The sequence below is a fragment of the Argiope bruennichi genome, chromosome 8, assembly GCF_947563725.1.
Source record: "Argiope bruennichi chromosome 8, qqArgBrue1.1, whole genome shotgun sequence".
Taxonomy (NCBI): Eukaryota; Metazoa; Arthropoda; class Arachnida; order Araneae; family Araneidae; genus Argiope; species Argiope bruennichi.
Genome location: NC_079158.1, coordinates 43,469,763 through 43,486,917, shown reverse-complemented (window position 1 = coordinate 43,486,917; position 17,155 = coordinate 43,469,763).

Here is a 17,155-nt window from a genome sequence, read left to right as displayed (position 1 = left end):
CGTAATTTGATTTCAATAATTAGTTCTCCTAAATTATTACCATTTAACTTCGATCCCCTAATGGGCCCCTTAAGGTATAAAATTCTCCGAGATAGAAAAATGCCATTGATTTCAAAAAAAGGAAAAAAAAGTTTTTAACTTTATTTATCATGTGACTTTCATTTATTAACCTTTGTTTCATGTTTTAACGACTGATTTGAAATGGTTTTTCCTTTTAATGAATCACAAGGGGGTGGATAAATTTAAAAAGTTACATTGTGAAATGAATCTAAATTACACTCAAATTAAATAATAGATACATCATTTAAATACAACCTTTTGAACAGTTTCATTGCTCGAGTGCATTTCGGTTAAAAATTTTTGTCATTTATTCTCTAAAACATCGTCATCCAATAAACAGAAGAATTTGAAATTCATCCACTTGAATTATTTGTTAAAAAAAGTCTTTTTTTAAAGCAAAGATATGGAGTGTTTTTATTCTTAAGTCTGACTCTCTGTCTGAATCTGTCTTATAAGTTTTTTTTCTGCCAATTTGTATAAGAGCATAAGATCTCCTGACTCTTTTCTTGTGCATTTCGTTATGTCTATATGTATGCAAACCAAAGTCATTATATTAATGAAAGAAGATATCTTTTTCTTATTAAAAGCAGTTAAAATGTCCCATTTACATTAACTAAAACAGTTCTTGGAAGAATATTTAATAACAATTGTCAAGGATTTTAGGAAGCTTGGTAAACTAAAAACATAATAATCAAACTATAATCTTTATATTCCGAAATAAATGTCTGCTGTCTTCGGCGACCGATTCTTCGCCTATCTTACTGATGCCACCAATTTAGTCCTATCAAACTTAGCATCTTATTGCACGAAATTAAAGCACTTTTTATATTTTCACAATAAAAAGACAATTCTGATTAGTATTCTTAATAAAGTAAAAATTTGTTTTGTCGAGTCTGAAAGACTATCAAGGTTCTATTTCGTGATACTCTTGAGAATGAGGGGGGGGGGGGAGATGTGACTAAAGGCGATTCATCTGATGGTCCAATTTTTATTTAATATCGAATAGAAATTGGCAAAACCTGTACAATAAGAAGATTACCGAGGCAGAAAATTATAGCCCTAGTGGGGCTTTAAAGCGGGACGTTAATATAACTAAACTAAATCAAATCTTATCGTAATTTAATATGTTAAAGAAATAATTTTATTATATCATAAAAACAAGAGCTCTTGAGCAAAAATTAATATATTTATTTTCAACACATGCGAACAAAGTTAATGTTGTCATTTCTTTTCAGAAATTAGAAATGAGGAAAATCAAATAATTTCAAAAGAAAAAAAAATATTTTATTCTACTTCTCAAGTTTTTTGAAATACATACAAAATTAATTTTTAGAAAAATCCTTGCTATCAAAATATGTGTTAGTTCATGTTACCCTTTTACTTGTCCGTTTCTCACTTTCTGACGTATGAAGAGAAAGAAATAGGATCGTCATAAAAGCTCTACCTTCAGACTTTATTAAAAACTGTATGCCTGAAATATTTCTGAGTCCGATAAACATATTTTTGGAAAAAGATGTGATAACCCAAAAGCGCAACAAGATACAGGCATAAAATTTGACATGGGATTCTTTTCGTCAAAGAAAAATCTATCCATGTAAACACGCTAATTCAAATAAATAACAAAATGATAGAAATTAATCATATATATTTTCATTATAATTGAATATTTATATCAAATTTTGAATAAATATCTATGAAAAGATTGATTGATAATCGGTTTGATTATGGGTGAATATGCGAAAGTAATAATTCGAAAACTCAACGACTTAGATAAATAAAAGTGTATAAATAGATTCGCCACTTTTGGACTGAGTCAGTGGAAAGGAAGCCAATCAAAATTTATTCTTAGTTTTCTTCTCTATCTTATGGGGGGGGACAGCATATATAACAAGTATTTATAATCGTATAAGTTTGTAAAAAGAACATTCCAATTGGCTGTTGAAGTTTATTATGTATCTATATTATTAAGTTAAAACCAGTTTATTAAATAAGTTAAAACCGGAATATATCCTTGCCACTGAGTTTCGCTGGTTAAACAGCTAACACTCAAAAGAGCTGATTAGAAAAGCTAATATATATAGAAGAAATTATTTCTGTATTATATGATATTTAAAACTTCAACTGCGAGGCACTTCAAAAAGGAGGTTGAGACGTTTCCGATATGGTAGTTGGTTCTCACTCCCCTGATGGGTACATAAATGGTTGGGGGGGGCAACCACCTATCGATGACAAGACGGGCTTCCCACGGGAAGAGTTCTATCGTGGCCGGTGATGGCCCTTAGAACTTAATCACAGTTCCCGCCAGTGTTGTTGTCGCGATGGTTGGCCATGTGCCTTTTGTCCGCGTGCCTTACGAAGGGTCGGAGTGGTCCATTTGTGATTATGATAATACAGAAAGACATACTGCGTATGTTGGGCCAAGCTAGTCGAGGGGTAAGGTATCGGCTTGAAAGCAGAAGTTTCGAGGCCCATGCTTCTAAAACATCTGCAGTGCAAATGGACTTAGTGGTAATTAAATTTATAGTACTGGACCGGTCGGCCTCCCGTTGTCTTAATAGCATGAAAGACCCATAAGCATTATTACAATAACTTTATGATCATATGGTCCGATGAATATCCATCAACTTCAATGACATGTTGTATGACATGTTGACATGTTGTATTGTATCCTGGTGTTAATAAGGGATGTGGTGCAAAAAATATGAAGAAGGTTAGGGACCAGATTGGGTGTTGTCTTCAACATCTGACCATATTTTAAAATTACGGAATTTTTCCCAGAATAGCTCAGTGTTTTCTGCAAATCGGGACGTTAAAGTAACTAAACTAATTCAGCTACCCATCCTTCTCATGTTTAGATGTGGAACCTCGCTTAACAAATATAATTCGTTCTTGAATCTTTCTCGTAATGCTAAACACTGGTTAAGGGAGACAATTTTTTTCATAGGAATCCATGTAAAATAGGACAATGTATTCCAATCCGAAAACATTACTCCACCAAATTTATAATAATAAAATTTATTATTTATAATGTATGCTTTTTTATTTGTCTAAAGGCTTTTTCATTGACTAAGCTACAAAATTTGTCGGAAATGAAACAAAGCATTATCGTTAAATGAATTTCTTGTGTGCATAGCTACTGCTTTGTTAAGGTGATGTTTCTCAATGTGCGATGCAATAATTTCTAATGCTTTCAGCATCTCCTTTATTTCACTGGTAGGCTGTTGCTCGTATGTCTATTATTTCCTCCTTCAGCTTTTTTTATGGCATTGTATGCAGCTTCATATGTTCTTCGGTAATTCTATTCTTCTACCAAGCCATCGATGTCTTTGCTATCCAGCTCCAGCCACATAACTTTGACCAGAAATCAAATATCATCGATTAAGGCTTCACAAGCACTTGCTCAGAACCCTCGGAGTTGCCTTCGACAAAGCTATCCAGCTAAAACTCTCTATGTAGATACAAGGATTTTCATTAAACAATCACCCAACACAGACTGATACAAACCAATCCAGCATGAAATGCCACTATATCTCCTCTCCACTCGTTCTGCAAAACATCGCCCTTTAAACAAGTCCTCTTTTTTTATCATTATGACCTTATACATTTGATAATTATACATTTTGATCATTATGGGTGTCGATTGTTATAAGAAATGCTCGTTCTGTATTTCTGGCCATATCCATCCATCAACTCATCGATGCTATTCAGCTCTAACCCCTAATTTTAACCAGAAACCAAATCTCGTCGATTAAGACTACCCAAGCAATTGCGCAAACTCCTCAGAGTTGCATGCGACAACGCTATCCGGTGAAAACTTCTTTTATATATATATAAGGGTTTTCAGTAAATAAACACTGAACATAAACTAATTCTAGGCAATCCATGTGACTTCACAATGTCTCCTCACCACTCATTTTGCAAAACATCGCCCTTTGAGTGAGTTATGAGAATCGCACGTTATGAAAAGTGCTTGTTAAGCGAGGTTTGATTGTATATAAAATCTACACTAAGCGTGATCAATCAGAGTGGGAGAGAATGAGAGTTTTGGTTTCAGAAAAGGATGGTCTCGGATTCTAAATTGGATTCCACAAATAATCCTGGGTGCATCACTAACATTTTTTTTTTAAATCTTCGATCATGGGTACTTTTCTGAATGGTGTGATATGGCAGTTTGGAGCTTGCGGTTTCTAGCTTAGGTGTTATTCCATGGCATCGGAACAGGGTTTAAAACCATGAGATTTGCTTAAAAGATCCCATGAGTGGCTCTAAAATGGAATATTAACCTAGTAAATCATGCTAAAACACAGAGAGGCTTGTTAATTGTATTTTTGGGTTCAAGCAAAAGAATTGATGTTTTGATTATTTTTACTAATATGACATAAATCTATTAATTATTGACTAAATATCTTTATTGAATTTCAAATTTTGTATTGATTATCGTTCCTGCTTTAAATAAAATAGCAACACTAATATATTCCATTTTTCGTTTTTCTTAATTGCATAATTATATAATTATGCAATATATTATGACTGATATAATGAATCGAGGCAAAATATATTGCTTTAATCAAAATTTGGCTAGCTTAGAGGCAGTTAGCAATTTTAAGACGCAGAAGACTGCCGCAATATCCGTAACAGCTAAAGCGTGGAAAAGTTAAACTCATTTCTGAGAAGCAGAGCATGCAATCACTTTACAAAGTGAATGTAATTAAAGGATAAAATTAGAATTCTGCTCCCATAGCGGCGCTTTAAGTTATTTCATATGAAGTCTAATCGAAAGTGGGAGGTTCTAATTAAATTCCTTTATTGTGTAAAGGATAAACTAAGTATTAGAGCTATCTGTGAAATCGAGGAATATAATTTATAAATTGAAATAAAGGATAATTCTTTGGGCATTTATTAAACTTTATCCTATTATATTTTAAAAGTACATGAATTTATAAGATATTTTCAGAATTATCTTACGATCCACAGAATAGGGGAAGAGTATTTTATATTCGATTATTGCTATTCCTGCAATGCCACTAGCAAACTGTTCGTTGTATAACCAAACGAGATACTAATTAAAATGGGTGAAATATAAATTTATTTATAAACATTTTAGTTCAAGGGATATGTACTTCCTTAAAAATCAAATAGATATCAATATACGAGGGCTGTCTAAAAAGTATCCGACCTTGAATTTTCCTGCATACAATAATGATGCTGAAGCGGCGCGACCGACCACAGTGGAAGAAGACAACTTAATGCGCATGCTTGGATTTTTTCTCCATATTCGAGTGTGTCAGTCTCTGCCTGCTGGCCGTTGAGTAAGGGGTTATTATAAGTGCTCGTTGGTTTTTTTATTTATCTCAAACTGACTTATCCAGACTTTCTTGATGAAGCACGGAATTCGTCTTCTCCCAACCTCTCTACTCTCCAGATATGGTTCCTTGCGATTTCTGGTTGTTTCCGAAATTGAAGATGCCTATTTTGAACCCCATTTTGAGTAGAGAAGAGATAATGCAGAACGCAACAACGGAGATGAACACCATCCTAAAATAAGCTTTTCCAAGAGTGTTTTCGGAAATGGAAGGATCGGGGAGTTAAGTATGTGAAGACGCAAGGTTCATGCTTCGAAAGAGATTAGGATCCCAATTTTGTCACATAAGTAATATATTTTTCCTGGCCAAAGGTTGTATACTTTTTAGACAGCCCTCATATGATAAATAAACAAGCTCTGTCACACCTAAATAAATATCGTCATTTAGTGTCTGTACTTTAATATAAACCTGCATCCTAAATATATCAGTCGGTTCACTGCAGACAGTTGAATCAAGTCTGTCTGCCAATTTTCATTTGATCTTTAGAACGGGCTATATCCAGTCGAGATGCGTAAAAAACACACGTGCATCTCATGATTATAATCATTCAAACTTTTCATTGAGAGGAAAGATGGCGAAAAGAAAGAACTCCTTCGGCATGGTCATGCAGTCATTAAAGAAGAATGTATACGAGTCCTTAAACTCAAAAAATTTCAATCAAACTCGTGCGAAAGATCTTTAGAATGATAACTTGTTTAATGCCTCGTGATAACGAACTAGCTCGCATATCCTTAGAATCAAATTTTATATCAAAAATCACATTATGATATTGCTGCAACCAGCTTACTCCTCAGACCTTACCTCATTGATCTGTCCCTCGGTTGTAGAAATTGCCTAAAGTGAACGATTCTCAAGTTCTGAAGAAGTGCAATGCGTGTAGGTAGGCACTGGAAGATATGGCTAAAGAAGGTTGGAAATACTTATTTACACTTCCGATTGCTTATTTAGTACTACAGAATCAAACAATTACTCTTGGTTGCTACTTGAAAGTAACATCACATGAGCAGCTTCTGTTTACACCCATTCTTCCGTTATAAGCTCCAGAAATTCTCGAACGCGATAGCGCATTTAAAAAAATAATAAACAATAATTAATTAAATAAGTTCTTATTAATTACTGTAGCAATTTATCTATTACCAATCTCATTTCCTTTCATCATCTCATATCATTTACAAAGACATTTCTTAAATAGACGAAAATAGACGAATAGACTTCTTAATTAAAATAGACGAAAACATAAATTTATTTACTTATTTATTCGTTGGTTCAAGGGATTTGTATGTTCTCGATGACTTCATAATATTATCGTAATATAAACCGGCAATATCACATTTTGATACTGCCATCAAATGTGGTTAGTTATATGATATACATAAATACGATTCAATACCAAATCTTATCACTACTAGATCGTAATTACTAATTACAACTGGATCAAGTCTGCTAGCTAACAACATTTAATCTCTAGAAAATCTAGGAAATTCAGCTTTTTTGGAATGAAAAATGATAAAAATCATCTTTATCACTACTCTTTAACCTGTTAATTGGGTATGATGAAATATTCAATATGAGTTAATTGCCCCTTTAACTACTACCTTTAATCTTTCCAACTACCTTTATAAGCTAATCTATAATCGAACTTATATATCAATATAATAACTGATATATCAATTATATATTATATAACTTATATATCAATAATGATAATAAATAAAATAATACAAGATAACTTATAATCAAACTAGCTTTATTAGTTAAGTTTCTTATGAAGTCTCAAAATACCACTCAACAAGTAGTGAAATGTTTCTCCAATTTTTTAGGAGCCATTGAGCTTTTTGTTTGTCGTTTTCTCTTTGGTCAGGCAATTTTCGTTAGCAAAATACTGAAAAAAAATTACTTTAAAATCAAATATTTATAATAAAATAACATGATAAAAAAAAGCCCAACCAAACATGAAAAATAATTTAATATAGATTAATTAAAATTTAAAATTTAAAGAAATTCAACTATTTCCGTATTAAAAGTAGATGAAATCATTTAATAATTTACTTATTGATAAAATAATTTTTTAAAAAAAGGAGAAATCGTAAAATCATAAAAGTTAGGTCCTGTTAAACAAATGCATCTAAAAGAAAACTAAATAAATATAACGTATGCATATCATTGTATGTCTCATGTGTGTTCCTGTAATAAATAAAAAATTCAAACACGTCTCTTGGAGAGTTCACCAATAGTTGCCTTTGATAAGTATTCATGAGATGGTTAGGTAAACAAATTAAGATACGGTTCGCAGCTAGATTAATACTATTTCCTGTAATAAATATTTGTTGTGTGAGCATGTCGAGGTTGAAATATTCAGAAAGCCTAGTGCTTTTTATATGAAAATATGATAGAATAAAAATTGGATAGACCATCTGAACCTACCCCTTGTTGAGGGGCGGGGTACTAAGTAATGTATGTCTTAGAATCTAAATTTCTTTTACTTGATTAATTCATGAGATTTAGACGTTATTTAAAACGTAATGAACTATATAAACTACCTGTTTTCTGCTATCTATCTACTTTAAAAAGTTGTTTAAAATTTACATGTATGTTAACATTTTATAAATGTATATAATACATTTGTACTCATTATTGTGTGAAAATGCTTAAAAGATGTTTAGAATCCGGTAACTACGATCGAGGCATTTATTTTATCCCATTTTAAAAAGTGTATTTTACTGATGGTAGTGTGTAAAAGATCTTAAGATATGCTGCTTTGAAACTGCATGTTGGTTAAGTTGTACTTTTGCATCATGTTATTTTTCAGCTACGAAAATATGGCATATCAAAGGACAGCAAAAAATGTCCTTTTCAAATATAGGGGCCATTTCCCTAACGAAATGTTTCTGCACTGTTCGTGAGCACATACCCTGAGGTCCTGTTTGAAAAAATAGAAGATTCTACACAGTAAAAATAAGGAAACAGTTTTCTTGACTAGTCATCCATTTATTTACATCGAGTCACACACTTATTTTTATCCAATTTTCAATAAGCAATTACATATCAAGGTTACGAATATTTCTTAAAGACAATACAAATTATTTTCTTCAGAAACTACTAATTTCACAAGACACTCGCTAGGTTTCCACATGATCGTCAAAATAAATTTGCTCTGCTTTTCCTCGCGAGCTACTCATCGCTCACACGCCACGTGAACGTCTACTCTTCTTGATTGCTAAGCAAACAAGAAGTCTTTTCTGCAAAACTTTCAAGACAACGGGAATGCACTGCCATCTGGGGTTAGGAAGGGGAACTAATCCCGACAGCCATGTGTCTTATAGTATTTACAATCAAAATCATTTTTTATATTGCTTCAGGTTCCTCCAATTCCAATGTGTTGCCAATACTACTCTATCAACGAAAAGCAGCTGCTAAATTTTGAAACGTAAAAAAAAGAAAAACTGCCAAAACATTTTGCAGCCCATTTTGATGGGTTTTTACATATCTACCTCTTGTAAATTCTTGCCAACTTCAATTTCCTTCTATTGTCAATAAAAAAATTTCAATTCCCGCATGGCCTCTGGCTATGTCGGGGTATCGCTTGCATCTCCCCTAAATCACACTTGTCAAACAAATCTGTATAAGTATCTTTCAGTAAAAACAATGAGGGGGTGGGAATTTTCTAAGACTCGTCTTTTGTGCTCCGATGCGAGCAGACATGTTCCATCATTAACTACCATGCATCAATTATGTCCTCCAGTGGAAAAATAAATTGTAATGAAAATATGCCTCAACTAATGTAAGATTTCCAGGAGCCCCCTTGTGACTTAAATGTGACTCTTCTACATGATGTCCCTCATAAATATTAAAATAACTTTAAATATAAATAAAAGTGTTTGAAAGAGTGTTACACTATATTCTATAATAAATGTCATTGCTTCGAAGAGGAAGTTGTTAAAATGATTACTAAGCAAGGATTCAAAATCTAATGTGGACCTTGTCTAGATGTCGGGTATAATTAATGACTGTGAGAATATTTATGTTCTCATTTTGGTGAAGTCATAAAATTACCATTAATTCCGAATGAATAAGTTATATTGTGGTGATGCAGTTTTAACTTGCTCTGTATCCCAATTTGAATTTGTAAATTTAGTCCACTGTCGTCTTTTCACGAATACAAAGTAAACAAAGGTGTGTGTGTGTGTGTGTGTGTGTGTGTGTGTGTGTGTGTGTGTGTGTGTGTGTGTGTGTGTGTGTGTGTGTGTGTGTGTGTGTGTGTGTGTGTGTGTGTGTTCTACAAATCAGAACATTTGACTTAAAGCAGCCAAATTTGACACATATCTACTTTGCAGGGTAAGAATATGCATCTTGGAGTAATTAATTAAAAATTAAAATGAATGTGGCGTTTTTCCTCTAAAACGTATGAAAATATTATTCCAGAACAATGTATTTTATGCTATTCAAAAATGTAAAATATTTTCTTTCTGATAATACCAATTCAATAGACATCGCATTGTTTCTGAATTTCGGCAATGTTTAAAAAACCATTTTTTTATTAATTTCCAAAAATATATCATATTATTACGTTGATGTTCGAGGCGTTTTTATTGCTTCATCAATTACCCGATCGTATGGGATTTTTTTTCCATTGTTTAAAATTAAATCTGACGAACGTTGAAGCTGTACGTATGTAGTTTACAATATATGCAAAAATAAAGGGGAAGTTACTGTTATGAAACTGTCTACATTAAAAACGCTCATGCACCCAATAAATAAAACAAGTAAAATAGCATGGCCTTAATGTCAGACAGTTTAGCGGCATCTTGGACAGGATATTATTCCCAAACTATTATCTGAAATCAATTATAAACAATATTCCCTACTAATTAGCTGGTCTCCAGATGCGACTATCATATAATATGAATGTGTGCGAAAACTTAGTACCTAAATATCCCAATTATATTCATTATTTCGAAAAAAAATTCTTTTATATACAATGTATGCATACATAAATCTCAATTATCCGTTGTACACCTAATTAAAACCAATAAGTCATTTCCTTACTTCAAAAAATAAATAAATGAAAAACAGTTTAAAAAAACAATAAAAAGCAGCTTTGAAAATCGTACATTTGATACTTTCTAATACCCCATATGAATGAAAATACCATGTATGTCAGAAAAGTAGTTGTTGCTTCGTTTAATCAATTCGCAATATATCCTTGCTTCACTCTAACTATTATAGCATTCTATCATTACCTCTAACTATCATTATCGCATTCGAGCTCAATCGTCCAATCATATCTCGAATAAGCCTTAAACTTCATTGCGAATAATTTAGATATTGGCAGTACGACACAAAGGACTTGGAGAGGAAAAGAGCTTGGCAGACCAATTAGTCAGGTTTACGGAGGCTCTTATGATTAATAGCGGGAGCTTTTCGAATATTTCTTGGAAGAATTCAAAGACTTTTCCAGCCACCCCATATCCTAATCGATAGAGATACGTAAAAATGACCGTCTCCTCCCCCCTCGATATAGATATCTTTTGTAATTTTCGCTTTAAATGTCATTGAGTAAAAATTTTGTTTGAATGATCGTTGAAGGAAAACTGTAGCCCAATCTGTCTTTCTCTGTGGTTGGTTGGATTAGTTAAAACCCATGAGAATTTTCTTCTTCCACTGCTTTTTGATTGATGTTTTGTTCTCTAATTTTCATATGATATTGGTTGAACGGCATCTTAGATTTGTTAATTCTTGAGATTTTAAGAATCATCAGAAATTTGTTATTTAATATAAGCTACGTTATAGATATGTAAGTATCCAGACAGAAAGTTCCGTTTTCAGCATTTCCATTTCCATCATTAATTGCGTTCGTTAATTTAAGTGTTTTTTCTGCGAGGTAAATGACAAATGGGGAAAGGTATTTACAGATCACTAACTCGCTCGACTTATTTGGTGAGAATTTAAAATGTTTAAAACAATCAAGCATCCCATCGCATGCGAGATACGATCGGTCAACCGATTTCTCAATGCGAGAAACACCGAGGCTTATGAGATCATATGCAAATTTGTGAAATTTATGGACCCATTGCGATAAGCAATTCCATGGTCAGATGGTGAGTGCGGCACTTCAACTAAGTGCATTCAAATGCTAACGATGACGAACGAAGTGAGCGCCCGTCTTTGATTGATGTTGATTACAACAGTTAATGCGAAAATTATGGAGTTCAGATGTTTTACCATAACGACACTTTGCCTGGAATTTTCTCGGATCTCCAGTTCACTTCTGCACGAGATTGTGTTAGATAAACTGAAATTCTGAAAGCTGTGAGTACCTCACAATATGAAAAACAGCAGAGATTGAAACGTCAGAACAGTGCTTTAGACTTCCTAGCACGGTAAAACGAAGAGAATGATGACTTCTTAAACCGAATCGTCAATGGTGAGAAGACCTGGGTGGGTCACGTAACCCCGGACTCCAAACTTAAATCGAAATAATGGAAGCATATATCATCGCCAACAAAGACAAAAAATAGCCAAGAATTAACCACGCGCCACAAATTTATGAATATAATGTTTGAAAATAAACACGAGTTTTCCTGCCAGATTCCATGGCACGTGGACAAACAATCAACACGCCAAATTATTGTAAGACACTTAAAGAATTGCTCATCTTCGAGGCGAAATTTTGCTCATTCGTGTCAATGCAAGCCATATGGCTCATAATACAACAATACAATACCTTACAGAGTTGCGATGCGAAATTTTTGATTCTCTCTAACTGATCGGTGACTTCCTTCTTTTCAAGCATCTAATGTCCTGTTTTGCTAGAAAGCCATTCAGGGCGACAAATCCGTTGTTCCCAAACGATTGCAATCCAAGGTGTATCGTTCTTTGACGAGGGCATCCAAACAGTTATGCACCGTTACAATAAATGCCTAAACAATGAAAGTACCTAAGTCGGAAAATAATCTAATCATTTTTTGTACATTAATAATCCCAAATTATTGTTTGCTTTTGTGTATTATGTGTTGCTTAGCTGAATTTATTTCCTGGAATAACCACTTGCAGTCAGAAATTGTTTGACCTTTGGCACTCCGTAAAATTAAATCCATAGAATATTTCAGCATTAAAAACCCCAAGACATTTATATACAAGAGCACGAGTGAATGTGTGTGTGGGCGGGGTGCATATACGTGCGTGCGTGTATATACGTGTGCGTTTTCTTGATATCGACTGTTTAACTCAGAGTTGTGAAATTTTATGCAAAAAGCCTTTACCTCGGAGAGAGTTTTTAATTAATTAAAAATTAAGTGAGATTTTTAGAATTTTTCACACATACGCTTCGAAAATACTGTTCTCAAAATTTATTTTCACAGAATAAAAAAAAATCTTTTTAATAATACCAATTTAGCTGCCAGACGATTTTTTTCTGTCATTTTGACAATTATTAAAAATCTATTTTTTGCAAAATCTTTAATAAAATAGTCATCGCTGCAATGAAATTCAAACTGATTTCACTGTTACATAAATAATTAATATCACAATTTTCTTCCATTGTTGAAAATTAAAATCCGACAGATTCATTTTATGATCAGTTTACATAAGCAATAAAGAAGTATAATTACAGTACTGCTAACAAAATATGTAATTTTAGATTAATTTCCCAGGGGTTATGTTTTTAATGAACCTACGTTTTCGTGGGCCTTGACTCCATTACTAAATCTCATATATTATTAAACGGAATAGTTTTAAAACTATTTAAATATCATGGTTTTGATTTAAATTTTGTGCTTAAAAAATATTTTGTTAAAATAACTAAGAACACTTGATTTTGCATTTAGATTTAATTGAAATTAAGCATAAACAATATTACTGGCGAACCCACTTATACTTATTGTAGGTATATAAATTGAATTTTTTGTTTTCTAGACAATTTTTATAATTTTTTGAATGGCAAATTTTTTATAAATATAAATTGACCAATAATTTTCAATTCTTAGAGAACTTATAATATTTTTCTAAGTTTTAATGAGTACATTTATTAACTTAGCTAATAAATACAAAAAAAATTAACTGATATATATATATATAATATGTAATAACTTTATTATTTTGAAAACAATAAAAGAGAGTATTAAAAGGGAAAATTTGCATAACGGAATGTTTAAAATACTATTTATCTTTAAAAAGCGATTTGAGAAATGATTTAATTTAACTGCATGAAAAAAAAAGATACTTTTAGTTTCTACAATTCAATGTGCTTAACAAGCAATAAACAATTACTAAAATGGGTTCTGTCGTTAAAAAAATATCTAAATATTTTTCTTTTAACTGTAAGTCCCCCTTACATAACTTTTTTTTTTTAAATTTTCAAACTAGCTTTCTAAATTCCTGTTAGCGTAATAGCATAGCAACAGATTCGACAAGGAAATAAGTTTTTGCGTGCTACAAATGGTAAAAGTTTCATGGTGTTGACAACTTTTTCAGAAAATTATTGTTTTGACACTTTGCACGGAACACTACAGATGAATTTTTAAACAACTATTTTTGTTTGTTGGTAGAAAATACACGAAATCTTGATGGATTTCTACATCGAAAGATGATCATAAAATGGAATTTTCACAAAGAAACAGCAATTTCGACAATGGTTTTGTGAAACAAACACAGAAGCAGGGAAATTTAGCCTGAAATGTCAGATTTAGTTGCGAGACTTTTTTTCAGTAGTAGCGCTTGCAGTGCCATCTATTGTCTTTCAAACAAACTAATTATTTATGTTTATATATTTTGTGTCTTCCTCCCTGTTTTTCGTTTTCATATATATATATATATATATATATATATATATATATTATACAAATAAATACAATTGTGTCGAATGAGTACAAACGCAATTTTGGAAATGATTTTTGTAAACTAATATGTACCATTTTAGAGATGTTTAAATTAATTTTTTATACGAACAACATAAATTTTGCATTAAAATTAAATCAGCATTTATTTTGGAATTAAAACTGATCTGATGTTGTAGTTAATGATAAATTATTAATTAATAAATTTAAGAATTCATTTAATAATATACTAATTTTCGAATTCACCGAATAATAAATTAGTGCCCTCATTGATTAGTTCCAATTTTCTCATCTTTATAATTTTTTTACTACGATATAATTGGCAACACGCATAACACTAATGGCATTGCATTCAGTATTTGATTTTAAATTACAAATAATATTTCAAGAATGTATTAATTATAACAGCCTAATATATTTGATAAAATATTTATTTCGCTAAAAAAAAATTAAAGATTCAGAACAATTTTAAATCCTTATAAGATGTTATTTATTTTATCCAAACATGGTTTTCTTATCTTCGAATGCAAATTCCAAATAATCGAATAGAATTTATTTCTTTAAAGTAAGTTACTAATCTCTCTTGAAAATATCTGTGAACTACAACTCTCAAACTATATTCCCAAATTGAAATTTCTTTGGTTCCACTGTATAGAGGGTTAATCTTCTAGGCATTATTATCTAATAGAATCAGTAATTTGATATTTGATATAACTTTTAATTTACATGGTATCTTGCGTTTTACTGTGGGCCAGCGATGGTTTATAGTGATAAAATTTCGGTTTCGAAGTCGAAAGATTACAGATTCTAAACATGATTCTATTAAAAATATATCATGTATGAGGTCTTGGTGTGCATTAAAACTTATGAAAAGAAACAAATGCCCTCCTGCTGGTATTTTATAGGAATTTTGAGAGATAATGCCAAAGGAGGTATCGTTGTCGTCATCTGGCCAAGGTCCACTGTGTCTTGATTTATTTTGGAACCCCTTGCATCCCCCCGAAGAAATTGCGGACAATTCTTTCAATGGGCAAAATTAGCAATTTTTGCAAAGAACTACTAATCAATCGTGAATTTAACTCAAAAACATAGAAAAGGACACAAATGAAATTTCGTTCATTTTATTTACATCAAAAAATGTAGATTTCTATCAAATTTCCGGTGAAAACTGTCTGTTCGAAATCTGTGCACTTCCCTATTTGTGTCTGAATATTATACAAAAACATAATGTTAAATAGATGAAATTCGGCATACGTTTTATCACCAAAGCTGAAAAATTTATATGAGATTTTTTACCAAATTCATAAAAGCATTGGTTGTTTATTGGTCTGTGCATTCGTTAGTATATGAACAAGATGGATAAAAAAAAAAAAGTAACAAACTATAAAGTCATAATGTCATTTCGTATATAGTCTTGGCAGTAAAATTATAAATTCATTTCAAATTTTAGAGCATAACTGCTTAACAGAAGCGGCCCGAATGCTCCTCATTTATCTTCATTGTCCGACGAAGCTTAACACAATAGTGTTTTTCTGATTGAATATACAAGAAAGTCCAAGGAAGAATACATTCGCATTGTATGTGAAGACTGACGCGCTTTCAACTGTCAGAAATTAAAGCATTTTCGACACGAGTCCAGAGATATTTCCAGGCCGTGGTGGCCTGGTGGGAAGGTATCGGCTTCTGAGCCGTAGAGTTTCAGGTTCGAGACCCGATTCCACCGAAGAACCGTCGTGTAAGGGGGTCTGTTGCACATTAAATCCGTCATGCCAAACTTCCTCCCGCTGGTGTGGTGTGGAGAAGGGGGTGCCCTCTCAGGTGTCGTCCTCGACATCTGACCGCGGTACAAAATCACGAGGTCCTTCCCAAAATATCCCTAGTGTTGCTTTACAACGGGATGTTAATATAACTAAACTAAACTAAACCAAACCAAACCAGAGACATTTCCTAAACAACATTTTCTTATAAGAAAAGTTGTAAGATAACTTTAAGTGAGCAATTCTTATATATAAATTTATTAATTTCATGTATCTCCGAAACGACACTAACAATTTGGATCAAATTTTATATTTAGATAAAGTTTTGCTGTTTAAACATTTGTTATAACTAACTATTAGAATAAGTATATTCAACTTCCGCTTCGAAATGTGGACAGTGTAATATAGTTGTCATAACAACATGAATGACGGTAGTGTCGCGGGTCCTTGGTTCGAGTCAAGCCTTTAGCTTTATTTTTTACTTATGCGTCCATATTTAATATTTTAGCTTTTTAAGTTTTTCTATATAAATGTCTTTCGTGAAAAAAAAACGCGATTTTACACGCACGCACACACAAAAAAAAAAATTGTAACTAACTATTAGAAACTTTTCCTAACTGCTCTCATTCTGACAATGTCAAATAATGCCCACTCGGATCCGATTTCACCCTGGTAAAACTGAGTTTAAATTCAAAAATATAAGTAATGATTTTTAAATTGTAAAAAGAATACTATATATTATATAGCAGATTATTTCGAATATATTAAACTAAGTGCATTTATGATTTTTTTGTTTGAATGACCAGTTCATATGTAAGTAATTTAATATTTTCTCCGAAAAAACATGATTTTACAAAACGAAAACAAAGCTACCGAATGACGTTTGGTTTCCTAGTTATTTAAAATGTCTAACAAATATGAATTCAATTCCAAATTATTAAATGGAGAGCTACTTATTACTCATTAGCGTTTAATTATTTGGAAATTGTTTTCCCTCTTTCCATTACATCCTTCGAGAAATTTTCATTATGACTTGAATTCAACTTTGAAAGAAGGCATTGCACTTCCGATATCCTCCACAAAATCAAACAAGGACATCTTCATTAACTTAAGTTTCTACCCATTATACTTTAGAATAATA